The following is a 21740-nucleotide window of genomic DNA, read 5'->3' as shown; positions in this document are numbered from 1 at the left end:
GCTTTAGAAACACCATCCTAGTCATTTGCAGAAGACAACTTTGTGTAAAGCAAAAACAAAGAATTGATTGATCAAAGAGGTTTTAATCACAGATGTGAACCATTGCACCAGAGACTGAGAGACTACCAAACTTATTGCCCATTCCACAGAGTAAAAAAGATGCAGGCAAACACTGAGCTACAGTACCTCCTCCCATGGAGTAACTCCTGGGGTGAGGACAGAAAACACCGCAGAGGACCAAAGAATGAGCAGCATTTAGCACAGATTCTAAGGACCTGAAGGTGAATGATAGCCTGAATAGAAATTGACACCTTCCAATCCCATGGATCTTGAAGAAAGGAGCTCCTAGATCTACAGAGGCTAGAACCATCCTGCATGGACAGCTGTCCCTCCCTCCTACTCTCGAGTCCAGCAACAGCCTCAAAGAAGAGTCCTCTAGGGTTAATACTGCTTCAAGTGGCATTGAGACCTTGTCTACCCTGGGGCTTTTTGAAACAACTTAACTGCAGCTGTGTGTTTGTTTCACATTGGAGTAAGCTGCACTGGCACAAGTCACTTTTTACAGCAGTGCACCCCATCTATACCAGGAGTTTGCCCTGGTGCAGCTCCACTATGTGTTGACAAAACCCACACAAAGTCTAACTCCCTCTTGGATTTCCAGACACATCTTCAAGGAGGAAAGCACTGAGAGCAGAGGGTTGTCTTATGTGCTCCTTCCCACCTTTAAGCCCCATGGAGAAGCCTCTACAGATCCCAAAGTTAAGGGAACAGTAATGAACAGGTTGCATTCTCCCTCTTCTGCACTCCCAAGTGGTTTTTCACATGTGCACCTCCACTTGCATAAACAGATGTGGTGATGTGAGCTTCCATTTCTTGCTGGCAGTACATGCCTGCACAAGGTTTGTTCTGCCCCCACTGAAACCAGATGGAATCTTTCTCCTCACTTGTCTGAAGGATTTGATAAAGTGAGCCATTTAATGTCATGCAGTCATTCATTCGATATAGCCACAAACCGAACCTACACTGTACTAACATATATAATGCAGTTGGCAATGTGCTAAATAATGACTGCAGTCTTAATGAGGAGTTTCTTTGGAAACTGAGAATTATTCTCCCAGGTTAAAGCTGTATTGAACTGATAGGGTAAGCAAACCAGCCCAGTACTGGGCAATGTGCCAACCTGCAATGTGCAGACTACAGTATCTGTCCTAAACAATACTTCCACCAATGGTGCTCACCTCCTCATCTCTCACAATGCAGCCCTTTCAGCTTGGAAGGAAACGTTGGTCTCCTGGTGGCTGGCAAGTCTAAGTTGGCCTTGTGAGTAAGAACTGTTTCTTTTGTGCCTTGGCAGAGAAAGAATTCAAATAGATGTGATAATGGCGTTGCATTCAGCATATAAAGATCATTGGATATAAACATGGAACAGAATGTATTTCTGTTTCACAGACAATTGCATTTAAAACTTGTTACTTTGTTGCTATTGTAATGCTTCAACCTCAGACCCTGCATTTCAACATAAATGTTGGCATTTCACACAAAGAATTCTAAGAACATCTATTATCTGCCAATAGCTGAGGAATTCAGCAGAGTGCAGTAAGACATGATGGTATTCTTCCACACATGGCTCTACAGAGAAGTCACAAAAGAGATTATTTTAGAAGAATTTATTGGGTTTTTATTTTAAAAAAGGTCCATTTTATTAAAAGATTTTGTCATGGGCTGTGACACACTCAGGAAGGGCTACCAAACGTGTATAGGAAGGCACAGAGATCTCATCTATATTGAAGACATACTAAATCTTGGATTAGAAGCTCTGGATTCAAATATTACCCAACAGTTTTGCCAAATGTCATCATAAATTAAATATTACTAAACAGTTTTGAGCAACAGTGTAGCTTATTCACTAGAAATGTAGGCCAAGATTTACAAACATGGGTATCTAAAATTAAGCGCCTAAAGCCATATTTAGGTATTTAAACGAAGACTTTTAAAGGTTCAACTAACAGATGCAGCCACTTCCAATGGGATTTCGGCAAATTAGGTGACAAACTGCTAATTGTGCCTTTGAAAAGCTCCCCCTTAATAAATGGCCTGATTTTCAAAAGTGCTGAGATCCAAGAGCTTCTATTGGACGATAATGGGTATTCATCACTTATGGAAAATTAGGCCATTTAGGGTATGTCTATACTGCAATTAAAAACCCACAGCTGGCCCTTGCCAGCTGGCTCGAGCTGGCGGAGCTGGGGCTGCGGGGCTGTTTAATTGGATAGACATTTGGGTTTGGGCTGCAGTCAGAGCTCTGGGCCTTTCCCACCTTCCAGGGTCCTAGAGCTTGAGCACCAGCTTGCACTCGTAAGTCTACACTGCACTTAAACTTCTCCTTAGCCCGAGTCCCATGAGCCTGACACAGCTGGCATAGGCCAGCTCTGGGTTTTTAATGCAGTGTAGACATACCCTTATATAGGCACCTAGATAAGTATTTAGGAGCCTGAACTTGAGACCCCTACTTTTGAAAATCTTGGCTATAGCATTCTAGTGGCCAAGGTTTTATTTTTTGATACATAGCATAGACCATATCCTAGAAAATCAGACTTCTGTCTTGTGTGTTCTGTTCAAATTGTGGCTGTAATTCTAGGATGGAGTTAGTGTCTTTGTTTTGCTATGAAGGCTTACACAAATTTTGAATACATCTACATGTTATTTAAAATAGCAAAAATCAGCTTTCGTTTTAATTCATAGATCTCTCAGGTTTTCCACTATGTAGCAGCTGTTGTAGTACGAATCTTTCCACACTGAATGTAATTAACAAAGCAGCAGGACGAAACATTCTTTTCAGGGTGAGTTCCTAACGGGAATGTTTTGTTCTCCAGTCCAAGCCAGAGATGATATTCCATCTTTGAAGACGTATTGGATGAGTTTGAGCTATAGCAGATCCCTGATTTATCATCATTTCTGCTTTCATCAGTTCAAACCCACTCTTTATCCACACAAATTCCAGCCTTGCAGTCCTGTTTCTCTTTGTCTTCTCCCCTTGCTTAGAGAGTTACACAGTAATGATTATCCTACAACTTCTAGGAGGGGATCTTGTGAGATACAGACTGAGCCCATTGAGCACCTTTTATCCCTGTGCTGGGGACTAAATGCTGCTTCTTCATGCTCCAAACTCCCACTATCTATTGTCCTATTATACCTCCCAAACACAGCTTGTACAGTCTGACTGGGTTAGCGTGAGTAGCTGAGCCGTTAGACTGACAGCAGAAAACAGTCTTTTGTTTATACAGTACAGCATGACAAGTGTGAAATGATACACTGTGACCTCCTGAATGCAAATGTGTGACATTTTAGTTGTTGCTGTTTTCTGAGCCAGTAGCTACCCAGGGCATTGTAATGAATTGGTGAACACCACACTGAAATTCATCCACAGAGCTCAGTGGCAAGGTGCTAATGCAATCCTCCTTACTATGTTTGCTCACATGCTATCAGTAGGGATGCTGTATGGCAAAAGCAATCCTATTTCTAATTCAAACCAAACAACTGTGTTTTTTAGTCTAATCTATGAAAACAAATAAAGGCCACTGAAAAGGTAATTTAACTTCTGGTTTTCAATTCTTATGCACCATACAAAAATTGGATTATAATGAAGTTATTCACATTTTCTTGTGTCACATAATGACCTCTATATCAAAGAATGAAGTCTGCATAATTGAGAAGATGGACCCACTTACAATAATGTGAGAATCCATTAACAGGAGGCTAGAATAATGCTAAAATGATAGCATTTGATGTCACCTATTTAAACTAAAGTACTAGACTGTTTCTTCAGATTCTGGTAAAGGTATTATATGCACAACGTGGAATATAAATGTTCATTTGCCAGCTGCAATAGCACAATGATCAGGGGCCGTCCAATAACATTTTATATAATAAATAGGAGTTATTCTACTCTAGATATACAATAACTTACAAATATCCCTAAAGTGCATGCTACTTGAATGAATAAATTATCTATTGTAATAAATCTAGTTATTTTTATGCTAGGATCTCTGCAATAATTAAAAATACCATAAATAATAACCACAAATACATTAACTGCCTTTGCAAAATAATTGCCCACCATAATTATCTGTTGATCTTTGAGCCTATCAAATAACTATTGGCATGTTTTAAAGCTCATAAATAATTGTATTCCTAGCAACAAACGCATTGCACAGTGTCGGTAATTCAGCTACCATTGCAGTACAAGTCAGCCCTGGACTGCAGCATGTCTCCCCCTTAGAGGTATAGCAGTTGTATCCATTGCCACTTTGTTAAAATACACATTTACGAATGACAGCTGAATACCAAATGCTGTCCCAGCCAGTCAGAATATTTTTTGGAATGCAGTTATCTAGCACTATATTGCGGGCAGTTATTGCTTTCATCCTGCATTTTGTCTTTACCATGACTACAGATGGAAATTTTACATGAATTCAGGGAATCCAAACCTGAGCTGGAAAAAGGAAAAAACTCTTATCTGAAACCTGCAGGTAGTAAAACCTACTTCAGTGCATTTGCTTAAAATGAGAGAGCGCTGCAAGCTCAATGGTAATGTAAGCATGAGAATACAAAAAACAATCTAAAAATGACAAAACAGTCCTGCTTACCTTCACTGAGTTATAAGTATCCATGTATGGATGTGTGTAATGTATTTTTATGGGCCTTGGAACAAATTTACAAACCACTGCTCACAGCAGAATTTCCAAAGCTTTTGCCTATACATGAGTGGTAGCTCTAGCTACAGCATAGCCAGCTGACTGGAACTTTAAATCTTACTAATTCTGCTACAGTATCCAGACCAGAGAGATGTAATTTCTTGAAGCTTTATATCAGACGTGGGGCCGAGCACTACAAGAAATACAGTGTTGTGGCAAGGGTTAGCGTCCTGTCTTTCATAAGATCTTGCATGGTTTTCCTGCCAACGTTAATTTCCATTGGGAATGGTAACTTTGCAGCTGCAGTAATGTGTGGCACACCAGTGGCAAATTCTTGTCTTTGGAGGTTTACGCAAGTCATTATTTCAGAATAGATACTCAGGAGTCACAGCTGGCTAATTAATGTAGTACTAAGGAAAGCTAGGTTTCAGAGTAACAGCCGTGTTAGTCTGTATTCACAAAAAGAAAAGGAGTACTTGTGGCACCTTAGAGACTAACCAATTTATTCGAGCATGAGCTTTCGTGAGCTACAGCTCACTTCATCAGATACATACCGTGGAAACTGCAGCAGACTTTATATATACACAGAGAATATGAAACAATACCTCCTCCCACCCCACTGTCCTGCTGGTAATAGCTTATCTAAAGTAATCGTCAGGTTAGGCCATTTCCAGCACAAATCCAGGTTTTCTCACCCTCCACCCCCCCACACAAATTCACTCTCCTGCTGGTGATAGCCCATCCAAAGTGACAACTCTTTACACAATGTGCATGATAATGAAGTTAGGCCATTTCCTGCACAAATCCAGGTTCTCTCACTCCCTCACCCCCCTCCAAAAACCCACCCCCATACACACACAGACTCTCTCTCCTGCTGGTAATAGCTCGTCCAAACTGACCACTCTCCAAGTTTAAATCCAAGTTAAACCAGAACATCTGGGGGGGGGGGAAGGAAAAAACAAGAGGAAATAGGCTACCTTGCATAATGACTTAGCCACTCCAAGTCATTATGCAAGGTAGCCTATTTCCTCTTGTTTTTTCCTCCCCTCCCCCCCCCAGATGTTCTGGTTTAACTTGGATTTAAACTTGGAGAGTGGTCAGTTTGGACGAGCTATTACCAGCAGGAGAGTGAGTTTGTGTGTGTATGGGGGTGGGTTTTTGGAGGGGGGTGAGGGAGTGAGAGAACCTGGATTTGTGCAGGAAATGGCCTAACTTCATTATCATGCACATTGTGTAAAGAGTTGTCACTTTGGATGGGCTATCACCAGCAGGAGAGTGAATTTGTGTGGGGGGGTGGAGGGTGAGAAAACCTGGATTTGTGCTGGAAATGGCCTAACCTGACGATTACTTTAGATAAGCTATTACCAGCAGGACAGTGGGGTGGGAGGAGGTATTGTTTCATATTCTCTGTGTATATATAAAGTCTGCTGCAGTTTCCATGGTATGTATCTGATGAAGTGAGCTGTAGCTCACGAAAGCTCATGCTCGAATAAATTGGTTAGTCTCTAAGGTGCCACAAGTACTCCTTTTCTTTAAGGAAAGCTAGAAAGTGACCCCCTTAACAGCTTTCAGGAACCCACTGTTACAATTCAGCAAACTTTTCAAATTGCAGTCCCAATAAAATTGGGACTTTTTTTTTTTTGCTGATCAAAATATATTCAAGAAATAGAAGCCTCTTGCCATAAGAATCTGCCTTCTCATTTCTGACACAGGTTTTCAAATAACTGTGCTGGCCTAGATACCAAAATACCCAATGTGCACATGCTGTTAAGGTATTTACACATACACGTGCCAGGCAGGTATGTTATTGTCCACGTATGTGCTGAAATACCTGACTTACACACATACATTTGGTATTTGCATGAAAATAATTGCATATGCCTAAGTGAAAACCTGGCCTTGACTGATACCAAGGTGCAGTGTTTGTGGCTTTATGCTTCACTTCCATTAAGTTTGTTGTAACATCACAATTATGAATGTCCCAACTCGTGCTCCCTGCCGCAGCCCCACGCCAGAGGAGTTCAGTGCCCCCGCTGATTATTGGGGGGGGGGACCTGTGCCCCTGCTTACCCCCCCCCTTGTGTAGGCCCCTATCCCTTCTTAACTAAACCCACCCAAACCAAAAAAAAAACATCACAGAAGTAGCATGCCATCTTCCATCATCACATGGTTCATGCTGTGTGTTAGATCCCTTTCCTTACCCTCACTTAGTCTTGTCTAGTGATATTGTAATTCTTCAGGCAGGGACCATCAACTACTGTGTTCGCACAGCACCTAGCAGTGTGGATTCACTTTTGTTTGAACTTTAGGCCTTACCATAAACAAACATACATGATCAATAAATATTTAAACATATGGTGCAGTAGTTAGGATACTACATCAAACTGGTTCTCTTCCCGGCTCTGCTAGCTGCCTCACTATACAATCTTGGGCAAGTCACTTAAACTCTCTGCACTCAGTTTCCACATCTGTAAAATGGGGATGAAAAAGCTGGCTCACCTTTGCAAGGTGCTTTCAGGGCTGTTGATGAAATCTGTAGTAATTATTTGTATTTATTTTTTAGCATAAAGGAAATGTGAACATGCACATCTGTAGAGGGAGAAAGAGCTAACGGCTGCTTGGCTCAGTGTGTAGTTCTAATGTGTATCAGGTGATAGTTGCCTTGTCTGTGTCCTTATTAAGGGCTTGATCCAGTGCCCATTGATGTCAGTAGAAAAACTCCCCTTGACTGCAAGTGGGATTTGGATCAGGCCTTCCTTAGAGTGCAAAACAAACAGCTGTAACCTTGCCATCTGTCCCTTTGCTATGTCAGTATTTCCGCCACACCCATGTTTCATTCTCTCATATACCTGTGCACCTTGATGGCAATTTTTAGTCATGAATTCATCACATTTTTTCTTCATCTGGTCTCCTGTGGAAAATTCTATGCAGATGTTGGCTAACAACAATACCTGGGTTTATTTAATGAGTTCAGTTGTAATGACAAATGTTTTCTAAATGTGGTGGAGCAAACTGGAAATCTTGTCATTCCTACCGTGCTAAAGGTAGTAGTGAGACGCTGCTGGTTGTAGAGCACTGGCTGATATAGTGCTGTTTTATAGCAGCCATTTTTCTGTCTTTTCTGTGATATTCTGCCTTTATGTATACACCCACACCCCTATATACTTTTTGATGGAGATGAAGTACAAAACAGACACACAGTGGCAAATACTCTGCACAGTAATAGTAGCCAGGAAGAGAATTACTTATTCTTCTTGATATTATTGAAACAGCCCCTTTTTGACAGGTACTGTGCAGCCCTGTCTTAGTAAATCTGAGGCAAGATTTGCAAGGATATAAACGTAAAGCACCAAGAAATTACTTCAAAAAGTACCTGTGCATAAATATTGGCATTAATAATTAACAACAATGTCTTGGTCTGTTGAGTTGAAATCATATAATAAAAAAATAATTAAAACATTAAAACTTTTGTTCTTTCAATGGCATGTAATGAATTGAGAACCTCATTCTGCAAGTGGATAAAGAATGCTTAGAGTCACCTTTAGTTTCTTTCTTCATGCAAAACACGGAGATAAAAGATACAAGAAACCTCTCCGGGGTTCTCTTCTTGATTAAGTAGGACCTAATCAACACAGAAAAACAGCAACAGTTCATATAGCTGGTAATTAATTTCCACCTTTGTGGCTTACATTTACCGACTGTCTCCATATTTGCCAGATAAAGTGCCTCTTTGAACATTAAGCTTCTTTGGTTAGAGCCAAGGTATGAAACCAGATTTAAAGATGTGCATCTTCCTATGACTTCTGCTTGCAAAAAAAGAAAAGCCAATTAAGTGTGAGGATTAAGCAAGCAAAAATATTTGCCCTGGGATTTACACAGGTAACAGAGTTGGAAAGAGGGGAGTTTGTGTGACTCTTTTCATCATTAGATAGGGAATTTGTTTTTCACTAGTTGCTCACTCTTTGCAGAGCACTCTTCCTGCTTTTATGCACAGGACCGTCTCATATTCTGGGTCATCTTTTGCCTCCAGACAGTAAGGTCCTGATCCTGAGAAGTGCTGAACGTCTTCCAAGAGGAGCTGAGTGCTGTCAGTGGGCATTAAGGCTGCCCCTCAACATGTCATGGGCTCAGCACCTTATGGGATCAGAAAAACAACTCATAGAATAGTCAACAAGTCCTGTGACTGGGATGAAGTGTCAAAACATTCCTCCTAATAGAGGGGGAAAGTATTCTTCTTCGTGTTGTGTTGTGTCTATGCATCTGAAAGGTCTTGATGAAGAATTTTACAGGCAAAACCCTCCTATCTGACCTGCATGGCAGAATACTGATCTGCAAGGGGAAAACTTGTCCCCCTCTGACCTGCCCTGCAGAACTAGACTTTGTCCACAGAGCATCTCTCTTCCATATTCTGCAGTGTCTGCAAGTACAATATGTACCAATGACCTCTAATGCAGATCAGAGGAGAATTTTGCCTTCAGTGAGGATAAGCCAATGTGTTGCCTTTCTGCATTTGATTTTAAAAACAGAAATAAATTGGAGAGGTTTCCCATTTAGATCCATCTGATGGGTAGCTACATGGCACAATTTAATAAAAAACCATCAGGAATGTGGATTCAGACAGCTGTATTCATAACATGGTTGTGCTTGTCAGAAGCAACTTAATAAAGTTGGATTTGGCAGAGGAAATAAAGCTCCCCCCCCCCTTAAGCATTAATGTGCTTTTGTTTTGAACTTGTCAGTTTGATTTGCCTGGGAGCTTGGTTTTGATTTTCCTTGAAGATTTCTAGTAGCAATAACTGTTTCGAACAGGAAGATTCATGTGAACTGACTGCCATTTTAGACTTCAAATCCTACAAAATGAAAGGAGACTGTATCTCGGATGTGAGAAGAAAGGGCTGATGCTTCTGTGTGATGCACATCAGTTCTAACAAATACATTTTCAAGATTAATAAAAAGAGTGGTTGCCTGTGTGTGTGTGTGCGTTAGGGGTTTATTGATAATTTCTTCTCAGTATTCTGGGGAGATGCTGTCAATACTCCTGACATTCTGCTTAATCAAGATGTGACCCTCCCATGCAACCACACAGTGTGTTTACATTATAGACAGGCTTTTTTGAGAATTTCATTAAATATTTAACAAATGCCACTAAATAATATACTGTGACCAACAGTGCTGTTGGCTATGAAGAGGAAATCAATCAATTTGTTCTCTAGTTCAGCAGCCTTCAATCTAAAGCCAGGCATGTGAGCTGTGTATATAAGGGGGGAAACAAACTGCACCTTGAACAATAGATAAAAATCAGATCAATAATAGTATGTTCAGTTTTGTTTCTAAATTGCTGTTGCTTGGAATGTGCCAATGGGCAAGTTCAATAACAGAACTCTGGGCTTGGAACAAGAGGTTCTCAAGCTTCCCCATCATGTTTGCAAATCAGTAAATACTTTGAATCTGTAAGTATTGCACATCAAAAAGCCAACCTGCTGTAGCAGAGGCTCTTCAGGATAGGCTGGGAAGACTATGCTTATTGTCAAATATAGACTTTAACCCAACGATTTTTACAAGCTTTATGGTAGTAGCCATTCTTCACTGGTTCAAGAGACAAGATGGGTGAGGTGTTGTGTTTTATTGTCCCAACTTCTGTTGGTGAGAGAGAAGCACTTGAAAAACGTGTCTCTCAACAAAAGTTGATCCAATTAAATATATTACCTCACCTCCCTTGTCTCTGTAATATCTAGGAACCATCATGGCTACATGAATGCTGCATTCACTGGTTCAAAGCATTCCTTTTCCTTTTCATGCTATGGTAATTCGTGCCCTATAAATACTTAAGCAATTAAGATAGATTAGGGATGGGACCAAATTTTGGCCTTAGTTACAATCATTACATCCATTGGGAATTGCTTGGAGCTGTCTGGGTATAACTGAGGGGAGAAGTTGGCCCATTGACTGCAGTAGATATTTCTTGAACATGCTATCTAGGTGTCAGGGAGAAATCCAATCTGAAGCACACACAGTAGCTCCGCTGAATGCTGGGAATGTCTATAGGTGGGAGAGGAGGAGTGGGAACCTCTGCAAAGCATTAAATGAATCTGACTGAAGTTTGTGTTTGTAGCTAAACCCCAAATGTGGTGAGTTTTCACATAACTTCAAGTTCTACTGCAAACATTTCATGCAGCTCTAGACAGAATGCATCTGACAACTCTTTACAGCTTTTAACCCAAACATATTGCCTTTGTGATTTTTCCAGGTGTGATACAGTAAACTACATAGATAAAGGATCCATGCATGCTGTTTGTTGACATGTATATAAGGAGAGGTCAAAGATAGATGGAAAAAAGCAGAGGGAAGAACCAGTCCTTAGAAAATAAAAATATTTTAGTGTGAGTCCCAGCAAGGTGAAACATCTCACTTCCAAAGACGTCCTGAGCCGGGAAGTGAGAGATCACCTTATACTGTACCAGCCACATTATCCTACAAATTAAAATCTAACAACACACATTGGGAACAATTACACACATTTTTGAGGTCTTTACACAATAAGTTTATATAATCTGTCCACCTAGCAGCAATTCTTGCAGACACATGATAAAATTTATATTTTCCCCCCTTTGATACCACAAAGACTGCTTAATCAGCCATGTTGAGCAAACAAAATTAAGTCCTCCTGGTGCCTTTTGCTGTCTACGGATGGATGGAAAGGAATTACTGAGGCTCTCTCTTTAGGAGCCAATTTCTTTAGATAGTATATATATATCCTCTTAAGACAAAGTTGTAAAGTGCACGCAGATTAACAGCCACTACAGTATACTCTTTTAATGGACTTTTAAAAAAGATTTTAAAACCCATTTAAATTACATTAAAATATGTTCATATCCCTATAAGCATGTACAGTCAAGACTGGTCCTAGGGTTGTATGACCCACACAGTTAACTGACACCCTCTTGTCCTTGGCAGCTAAGGTGCTGGAATGGTGACAATAGAATCCTTTTTTCCCCCTCCCAAAAAATAAGAGGAGGATGGAAGTGGTGAGAGCTTTTATGGGAGCTCAAGGACCCGTGATAGAATGAGGGGAGGAGGGATGGCTGAATAACCCACTCCTTCACCCCAACCAAAGCAATTCTCCACCTTCCTCTAAAGAAAAGTAAGATGAGCATGGTGTGCAGTTGGAAGAGTTATTCAGACCATGTAGTATAAGTTTGTTGCTCTATTTTGTGTATTTAGTTCCTCAGACTATCTCCATCCCAGCATGAGAGTTGTCCATAAACTCACTGCAATCACATCATAATTTGGAATCTCTGCAGGAGACCGAACTCACGTCACCAGAGTGCATCATGTCTACGCATGTATCAATGCACAGCTACACATGCATGCAGCTGTTCCTGGCCCACACTGAGATTTTTCAACGTAATATATTAATAAGAGCACTGGGATTTTTTAAACATATACAGGAGGGAAAAAAGCATTACAATGAGGTTAGGAAACCCAGCAGAACACTGACACAGAAGTACATTACTTAGTGTGCAGTTGCATTAATGAACCATTACTTCAAATCCCAGGTTTGCCAATTGTGTCACTGTTCGTTTATCAAGGCAGAATCATCTTGGATGTGAATAGAATGCCTGTATAATAGATAACTGCTCAATCCTCCTGTACCAAATATTTCCTTGAGCCCATTACAAAAGATTTATTTTTAAATTGGATTTTGTTTTACAGCTGGACAGAGCAAGACAGTGTTTGTAGAACAAATGGTGTTAAAACCCCCCAAGGGGCTGGCTGACTTCAATAGCAACCAAGACTACTGCTTGAGCCCACTGATGCTCTTTTAATGAGTACTGCTTGTCAGAGGATCATATCTACAAGTTGCTGTATAAAATAAGTTTTCCATGAGTTTATAAAGCAGTCTGTCTTTTGAAATGGATAAGGCACCGTACTAATCTCTGCTGCACAAAATAGACACTGGTTTGAACTAAGGGGGGGCACATGACAACCCAAAGTGTGAGACGGTTTTTCTTCTCTTTATTTTTCAAGTTATTTCCCTCTTCCATGAGGGACTGTGTTGTGTTTGTACACAACAAGCTCAATAAATTCAAGGAGAAAAATGCTGAAATATGCATTTCAAAATTACCAGCAGGACAGTGGGGTGGGAGGAGGTATTGTTTCATATTCTCTGTGTATATATAAAGTCTGCTGCAGTTTCCACGGTATGCATCCGATGAAGTGAGTGTAGCTCACGAAAGCTCATGCTCAAATAAACTGGTTAGTCTCTAAGGTGCCACAAGTACTCCTTTTCTTTTTGCGAATACAGACTAACACGGCTGTTACTCTGAAACCTTGGTATGAGTGAATTAACAGAAGTATGACAGGTTGCTTATTTAGCAAACGGGGTGGACAGTAAGATAAAACCTTCTTATGTGACAAAACATACCAAAAAGTCTGTTTGTCTCTCGTAAACTATTCAAGATAAATTGAGAAGGCTCCCAGGCAAATCAAAATGACAAGTTCAGAACAAAAACATGTTAACTTTCTTTTTTTGTAAAAAAAAAAAAAAATTTAAAAAAATGCCTTCCCTTTACCAAATCCAGTTTCGTTAATGTTGCTTCTGACAAGCACAACCACTTTATGAATACTGCTGTCTGAGTCTGCAGACCTGATTACTTTTAAATAAAACTCTTCCGAGTAACTACTCTTTAGATGGATCTGGACCTGAGATCACAATAAAAGGACAGCATTTAGGAGCCTTGCCATCAGTCTATTCTTTTCACTATATAAAAATTATTGCAGTTTAGGTTATACCTTTGAAAATCACATTTCTCACCAGAAACAGCATTGAGTAATTGAGTACTGCAGAATTTAATGTTCAATACTGAGTTGTTTGATTAGACCCACATTTTATCACTCATACTATTAGCATCAGTGATTTTTAAGCCACAAGAATATATGCTTGGATTTGATGTATGGAAAATTGGAGAAATCAGGTTCAAAACACTTACTTTTCTCTTCAAGTATCAATGTCCCATGCATATCAAAACAGCTCAAATCACTGAACGTTCTGGTTAAAAACTGTAGACAAACTTCATCCGCTCTATAAAAATGAACTACCAAAGTTAATACAGATTTGTTCAGAGCTTTGAACAATATAAGTCATGAGTCTTTTACACAAATTCAGACAGAACAGAAATAGAAGCCACTTAAATGTTACCATTGGTTGTGTTGGGAACACTGGGGCATGGCCACTAGGTAACTCAAGCTGTTGTTCAGCCTCTCGGCACTGGGTGCCGGCAACAGTTGGACTCAATCTTACCAACCTGGATAGGTCTGAAATACCAACTCGCAGTGGATGAGGCCTACAAAGCCTAATTTGACCCTAATAAAGAGAGGTTATGACATTTGCTTTTGTCTATTCAATTAAACGTTTGTATTCACTTTTTTCTCTGACCAAAATCATAAATGTGCAATTCTGTTTTGCTCTGAAAGTCAGTTTCAAATATGGCAGCTCTTTTTCGCAATGTACAGATCTTACATCCATGCTGATAAAATCATGAACTAAGGATAATAACCAGAGAACTCTGACACAAAAATGTGTTTTGTTAGACATCTGGGTTGAATGCTTCACCTCTATTAACCTGTATTCCAAACCAGCGGAGGGCTGGAAATGTTTATTTACCATATAAATGCAAACCAAGCAGCTTTTTCCTGAGAGCAAAAATGCTGTCAAACTTTGTTTGCAAGTAGAAAGTCTCATGTAGTTTGCTACATATAATTTGCCAAAGTTACTTACCTTTCTACATGCTGGGCAGACAGTAAGTCAGAGTTCCCTCAGGTATATCATCAATTGCTGAAAAACTGATATTCTACTGTGGTCATTTTTGGGGGGATTCATAGTTAACTTTTTTTTTTTTACAAAGTCTGAAGTTTGTCCCAGATTTTAATACTGTATGTAACCAGCTCTTTTCTGATGCCGTCTTACATATGATATAGAATATGCTATTGCTAAACTTTCCCGTTAGCAGCCTTTAACATATTATCTGCATGTTTCAGCTGAAGTAAAACAGGAAAATGTTTTTTTAAAAATAAGTTTTCACTTTCATCTTTCCTAGCTTGTAGTATATACGTTATCAGCCTACTCCTACCCCCATATAAAAAGAGGGTGAGATACAGAAGAAAAATTTTCCTTTAATATCTGACTGAAATACCAGGAAAAGCTCTCAACAAATAGACTCAGACTTCAAATCCTGAAGGGACCATCATGATTTGACCTAGTCTGACCTCTTGAACATTGCAGGCCACAGAACTTCACCCACCCAACAAGAGCGTTGCTTGTCAGGTGACTCTTTGCTAACATTATACAAGGTATTTTAGTAGAACAGGAAGCAATATTGTCCCTAAAGTTTATCTCTCTCCGCTTCACTGTGGAGCTTCTGCCTAAAACTTCCCGCTGGCTCCTTGCTGCATTTGTCAAGAAGCAATATACATAACCTTACAGCTTCAATTCTGATGAAATTGAGAGTAAAATATTAGAAGCAGCATTCAAAACAATCTTATCAGCCTATACATCATCATTAGCCTGGGACAAGGAACAGAAGGTATGAGAAAAGGATAGATTCAGTAAATATGGAGTGGGTGGCTAGTTAGGCCAAGCATGGAGACCTGAGGTAGCGGGACCAGTAAATAATGATAAATGGAACGTTCTTTTCTGAGGTATTTCGAGCATGGACAGAGAGAATGGAGTTATCAGCTTTTGGCAACCAGTCTCCATATGTGCTTTGGAAAAAAAACATCCATGCCGGTTGGTTTATTTTGTTGCGTCCGTTTGGTTTGGTTTGGTTTTGCTTTCAGACATTCAGTGTAAGACTTTAGCATCCCCAATTCACATAGTGGTAGCCTGGCATTAGTTGTGGGAGGTGTCCATCATACCAATCACTGAAACCCTGGTGAGACACCATAGAGAAGGGGATAAAGTCATTGCTGTCATCTCATGAGCCCTGTGTTCTCAGGCAACTGACTAGAGATAGGGAAGTTTAAGTTTCTTTTGAATTATGTGCTGCAAAGTTAATTTTTTATGCAAGTCTCTAATTGATGGTTTACTTTCCTTTCTGCAGTTACAGTATCTGATAGCATAAGGCTCTGAGAGCCAGACATAAATGGAGAATTCACCAATAGAAACTGAAATATTAGTCTCCCAAGACTCCCAATGTACAGATTTCTTTGGCTTATAAAAGAGACATCAGTCATGCCTCCACTCAGAACCACCTCCAGCTGATTTCTTAGACTTAGTCATAGGCAGCTGGTAATAACTCCAGTGTGCAGATCATATGTTACAAGGGAGATGCCAGGGTGTATGCAAGGATTAGTTCAACTGACCTTTTTTTGGCAGATGTCACAAAAGATGTAAAATGACTCAGCAAATTCCACAGAGATAGATCTAGCTGTTACATTCCTTCTTCTCTACTAATTCCTTTTCTCATTCTCTTCTCTCAGTAACTCTGGTATAATCTATTCCAACAATAAACAATTGAGTAATATTGTAGTGTATCAATGTTTAAAAACTTTTCCTAGCTTTCTTTTTTAATGCTTGCCCTAGTACAGTTTGCCTCTGTCCCATCTATAGGGTAATGGTATCACAGGGTACCACTGGCCTGTTAAGAGATAAGGAGGCCAGTGCAGCTGTGACTCTGACTTCCCAGTTGGGTTTTAAGAGACAGCATCTGAGCTACAGACATGGAAGATCCCAACAAAAGGGAGAGTCAGTCACGGAAGGGTAGGTGAGCACTGCCTGCGAATGAGCGATCAGCAGGTGATGGCTGCCAGAAACCAGAAAGTCCCAGAGAGAAGCTGTGGGTGGTTCCTGGGGGAAGGTTGAAGGCAGGAAATCAGTAGAGGGGTTTGCCGAGTCACTTCCCCAAGCTAGAGAGCCAGGGCTGTCGGCCAGAGAATAGCAGAGGGGCATCTCCACACTGGAGAGCTGGAGACAGAGAAACAATGAGACAGCCAGGGGACTGAACGATGCTCCACTGGTGAGAATAATCTCCCCGAAGAGTGGCTGTGGGGATTTCTGCTGGGAAGAGTAAGCTTGCAACTCCAGCTGGAATGGCTGGGGCTGTCCTGGTAAAAGGATAGGAGAGGACTCAAGAAGAGCCCAGGTGGATGGAAGATGCTAGAGTGTGGTATGTGGGGATGTCATAGATTCACAGGGTCTGGGCTATGCCCCAGCCTGGAACCAGTCCCTTGGGAGTGACCCCATTAGTAGGCCGGTCCACAAGGATTCTCAGGGTTCCACAGGGGCAGGCCTGTGGCCTCCTTGACTCCAAAAACTGGGCCTTCAGGCACCAGAGATTCCTGTCTCTCTCCAGGTCTCTCTGCAGCCAGCCCAGCCAAGCCAGATTCCTTCAGGAAACTTGTTCCTCCTTCTGGGTGCAGTGCTCCAAGTAATTGCAGCAACACCAAGCAGCCTTTCCAAAACAAGGTAACCTTTTATTAGCCTCCTGGCATACGGAATCTAAAAATCCTTAAGTTAGCGCAGAGAAAGAATCAAGGCTTAAGACAGAATTCAGACTAGCCTATGCCAGGGCTTCACCCAACCAACCTGCTGTAGATTCCATCTTGGCTTTCTTTCTCTGTCTCTCTTCCTTTATCTTAGTCCCAGTTCAGAGCCTTATGTCTCTGAGAGCTCAGTTCTAAAGACAGCCACCAGACACCTCTCCCATTGGTTCTCCAGCTTGGGGCCTATGTTGTGCATCCTGCAGAGCAGTGGGGGAAATCTCCTTCCTGTTGGTAGCTAGGTATGAATATCCCAGCCATTGGGATTTCCATAGTCTCTTCAGGCTCCTCCATTCTCATAAGTAGACTTTATTCAGTTTGTTAATGACTCCAGTCTCCACCCAGGCTGCTACGTGAGTCAAACACTTCATCCCTTCCCTTTACACTCAGTGCCTAGCAACACAAAGCCCAGAGGGAAACTGAGGCACACATATGAATCCTAAAAATATTAACAGTATTCCCACATTCAAACACAGGGGCATTGAGGGGACTAGACATTGTGAGGTTTTAAAGGGTTACATGTACCAAACATGATAAATGGACTATATTTGGGGACTTTTGTTATGGACTGCTTTGCACTATGTTTTGTAATAAACTGGCCCCAAGGCAGGAGAACCTGATATGGTGTTACTGGGGGCTCTGAAGGAGGAAAACTGAAGCAGACATGCCTGTTCTGGCACTCCGGGTGGTGCTGCCCTATACAAATAGCTCTAGTTTAAAAAAAAATTTTTTCAGAAGTATTAACAGTGAAGCTATAAAAGAATTTCTGCTTGATGCCAAAGTAATATTAGCATTGTTAGATTAACCAGTTCTTCACTCAGTCTTATGTTTTAGTGGAGCTGGAATATGAACCTAGTTCTTTCAATGGAACTTCATGTATGACAGCTAAGCTTGAGGTAATCGTGACTCATTAATTCAAGTCATGTTGGCCAAAATTATAAGGTTAATATTTCATAGATATAATCCCATGTATAAATCATATAATGAAAAATGTTCATTTTCCTTTGGACCTTGAAATGTGATCACTTTACCTTCTTACAGCAGTTGCTTTGACTAGCTCTGAATTTCATTCTTCATTGAAAGTGAAATTTCAGAAAAGTTAGAGGACGTGAAGTTGTGACTGGACAACACGCTGGGGAATGCGCTATAGATTTATTGTAGTAAATGTTTCATTGGCTTGGAGGAGGGAGTGGAAGATCTAATAGGTCTTTTCCATGTCTTAGTTCTAGGATTCTGTGATATCTGACAACCCTGGCTTTTGAAAAGTGTGTTTTTTTAATAGACACACACATAACATCAGTGAGAGCTAGACACGTGCCTGGCTGAGAAAATAGACCTCTATAGAATTGTGTCAATGAAGCATACTATTCTGAGTGATCATTTCCCCCATGTTTCAAACCCTCATTCAGTTGAAGCTGAGAGCTGGGTCTCTTTGGGAAACCAGCTGGATAGATCACAGTGAAGCACAATGAAAGAGGATGTACTTTTATTTAATCTTGTTTGAAATTCTTGACTTTGAAAGCTTCACAGTACATTCAGGAGAAGGTGAAGGTTTTTCACTGCACCCAAAGAATTAACAATCCATATCTCATATGTTTGAACATAGTTGTTCCTCTTCAGACAATGTGTTAACCATTGTTTAAATTCTGTAAATAATTTGCAAGATTAATATCCATTTTAACTGTTAATCTGCAAGTCTGTGACAAACCATGAACTATATTTTTCCCATTAGAGAACCATCACATATATGAACTTTGATGTTTCAGGGGTCTCTGTGTTGCCTATTGTACTGTGGAACTTGACAAAGTGCATTTGCAAACTGCATTTCACTCTCATACTGTAGATATTATATTTTACACTTCAGACAAACTACTTTAATATGATGTACATTGGCAAATGGATTGTCTTGTAGTTAATACAATGGATCTCCTGAGTCAGGAGATATAACTTCTGCTTTGCCAACCACTTTAGGTCTGATTCTATGCCACAAAAGTCAGTAAGAGTATTGCTGTTGATTTCAACGGCAGCAGGACAGGATTTATGGACAAGCTTCTCTTTGCTTCAGTTTTCTCATCTGTGAATTGGGTAACAATACCTAATTAGTGACAGATGTGTTGTGTCAGGGGCTCTGGAACAGGGGGGGACCAAGGGGCTATGCCCTTCCACTTTTTACCAGCCATAAGGGCCAGCAATGGGGGGAGTCTGGGGGGGGGGGAAGAGGTGTGTGGGGGCAGGGCTTTGGGAAGAAGGGGCGGCACAAGGGTGGGGCCTCAGGGGAAGGGGTGATGCAGGGTTGGGCCTGAGGGAAAGTGCGGCACGGAGGGTGTACTACAGTTTGGGTGCCAGCAGGCCCCCCTCCCACAAACTTTTAGGGACCTTCCACCACTCCTGTGTTGTATATTCATTTGAGTTCGGAAAGCAGTTTGAGAAGTTTGGATGGAAAGTGTGACAGAAATGTAAAGATTACTATACATTTTAGAGTATTGCAAAACAATATGAAAGTAACTTAAAACAATTCAGCCTGACTCACAGTAGACAGCACTTGAAACTTCGGAGGCTGTGGGCATCTATTCATGCGGTCATACAGTCGTGTATATATAATGGTACTAATTTAATACCAGCCCAAATTGGGTTGCTTGGGAGGATATATAAAATAAATTTTCTCAGACATTAATTTTGTCTGGCATTTTGGAAAAAGTAGAACTTAATGAAAACAATGGCTCACTTTCTAAAAGACCATCTCCAGGAGTGCATCTATTATCAGCCTATTATCAACTCTTGCAGCAGAGTAGACATCCATGGTAATATTAACCTCCAGCTATTAACTGTGGTGCCGGATATCTTTCCTCCCTCATCCCACTATTGACTTTTAGCCAGGTTAAAAGTCTCAGGAAAAGTACTGAAAAGCTATCGCCATTATTTTCTTAGGGAGGAATGGTTCCTTATTAGCAGCTCTCTTGTGTTGGCTATTGTGTTCCATAGTGTTGTACAGTATTTGCCTCGTGGGATATCATAGAGACCGTTCTTTTTAAGATGAATACAGTTACACATATAAACTATGGATGGGTGAACGGTATAACATCCTTATGCAGCTGATCATGCCCTACCTGCTACTCGTGCTTCTGGGATAGACTTCTAGTATGCTGGTATTGTAAAGTGGATTACAGTGACATATTGCACCATGGTAGCAAGTGTGCTGAACCCAAACTTGCAAAAAGGACCAAAGAGGACCAACTAGGACAGGCTCAAATTGTTTTTGAAACCATTTGCCCAAGGATAATTAAAATAGCCAACTTTCTGCTTTCCTTTCCCAGACTCGCTCATAGAAAGAAAATTGCAGGAAGCAGCCACTTGAAAAGAGTTTTCCGCCATTTGAAGAAATGATGCCTTTTAAGGCATCCTATCTGAGCTGCAATATATTAACCTATCCCACTGACCAGGGATAGAATGGAACCGAAACCAGTGCTTATTAGCTGTAAGCCTGGCTTTGCAACTGATTTCCGTGTGCGGCCTTAGGAAAACAGAGACAGAGAAGGTTAACATAGTAACCCATATGTTAACTGGCAATAATCATCCTTAGATATTTATGTGGCCTTAGGAAGATTGTTCAAGTCAGTGTTTGTAAGCTGCTGAGAAGGAGGTATTTCAGCAAAGGATGTCCCAACTTTGGCCCATAGAATGCTGAGCAAGATCCCATTTTAACTTTGTGAATTTTCACAAACACAAACTGATGCTTTTACTAGTGAAATAAGCTGTTTAACAGGAAAGTGGAAACATTTTGTATTTATGATCTCTTTTCCTAGGAAGGTAAGTAAAAATGTTTCCTGGGAAGAAGGGGAGAGCTTCACACACATCTTCTGACTCTTACCTGATCCTTCTCCACAGTGGTTGGGGACCTAGTGAGTTGACCTTTGGCATCGTCTCAGCCAATGGTCTGTACCAAATGCTTTTACTCCAGCTTCCAGCAGCCACTTAAAACTCCATTGGCTTTGAATAAGTAGTTTGTGCATTGCGACAACTGCAAGTCATTCCCAAGTGAGTGAAAATAAATGACATTTCAAATTAATCCTTTGTGTATGCTATTTTTTCACAACCTCATTGCAAGGCCTAGAGGAGAGTTATCCTCTAGAGTTAACAGCTATCTAGCTGTTCATGTTAAAAGTCGATGAACCTTACCATCAGTCTTACTATCTTGATTGAAAAAGCCACCTCTAAATTTAGCTGGTATCAGTTACTTTTGAGGCTCCCAACAATTGCTGGAATTTGTTGAGTTATCGTTTTAAACAATGATTCTCTTAAAATTGTTCCATTTGCATCTCATCTTCTCCTTGGTAAATTTCTTAAATCCGTTTAGCTACCAAACTGAAGCATGACAATACTACAATGTTGCCATTTAAAAATTCAGCATTTCCCAAAGTGACACCACAGTATCAGTTGTTAGCCCCATTTAACAGGTGGGGAATTGAGGCACAGATTTTTCCCTTTTTTTAAAAACCTGGTATTTAAGCT

At 40.6% G+C, this 21740-nt stretch overlaps 1 protein-coding gene across 2 annotated transcripts in view; it reads left to right on the top strand.

The window, feature by feature from the left end:
• Window positions 1-21740, top strand: part of ST6GALNAC3 (ST6 N-acetylgalactosaminide alpha-2,6-sialyltransferase 3) — a 103905-nt gene that overhangs the window by 49884 nt on the left and 32281 nt on the right. The gene's annotated exons all lie outside the window — the stretch shown is intronic.

This window comes from Eretmochelys imbricata, chromosome 8 (assembly GCF_965152235.1).
Source record: "Eretmochelys imbricata isolate rEreImb1 chromosome 8, rEreImb1.hap1, whole genome shotgun sequence".
NCBI classification, from domain to species: Eukaryota; Metazoa; Chordata; order Testudines; family Cheloniidae; genus Eretmochelys; species Eretmochelys imbricata.
This window is presented reverse-complemented; position numbering and strand designations above follow the sequence as displayed.